Source organism: Somniosus microcephalus, unplaced genomic scaffold, assembly GCF_052327205.1.
Source record: "Somniosus microcephalus isolate GS21.2 unplaced genomic scaffold, FLI_Smic_1.0 unresolved_chr5, whole genome shotgun sequence".
NCBI lineage: Eukaryota > Metazoa > Chordata > Chondrichthyes > Squaliformes > Somniosidae > Somniosus > Somniosus microcephalus.
Window position 1 is genome coordinate 6127230 of NW_028225183.1, and position 370 is coordinate 6127599.

Below are 370 nucleotides of genomic sequence, written 5' to 3' on the forward strand. Positions count from 1 at the left end.
TATTGATAAAATGAGCCTTTTAGCAAAGTAACACTTTTCGGGCATTTTCAAAGTGCTCCCGCTGAGTGAATTTTGTTCTGAAAATCGTGTTCCCGAAAATCTCCGGGCACCCCGCCAACCCCCCCTGCCAGAAATGACAAGTGTCAAATCAGCGGGTCAAACGGCCACCTCTATCCGACCAGGAGCACCCAAATCCCGCAAATGGCACTTTTTTTTTTCTTCATCGGGACTTCCGACGAGGTTAATGATTTCCCAAACTGCAACTCATTAACTATGTCCTGAGACACTTGCCAGAAATGACACATGTCAATTTGGCGGTAGCAAATCACTTTCCCAGGCCGGGAAGCAACACCCGAGGCCCGCAAAAGGC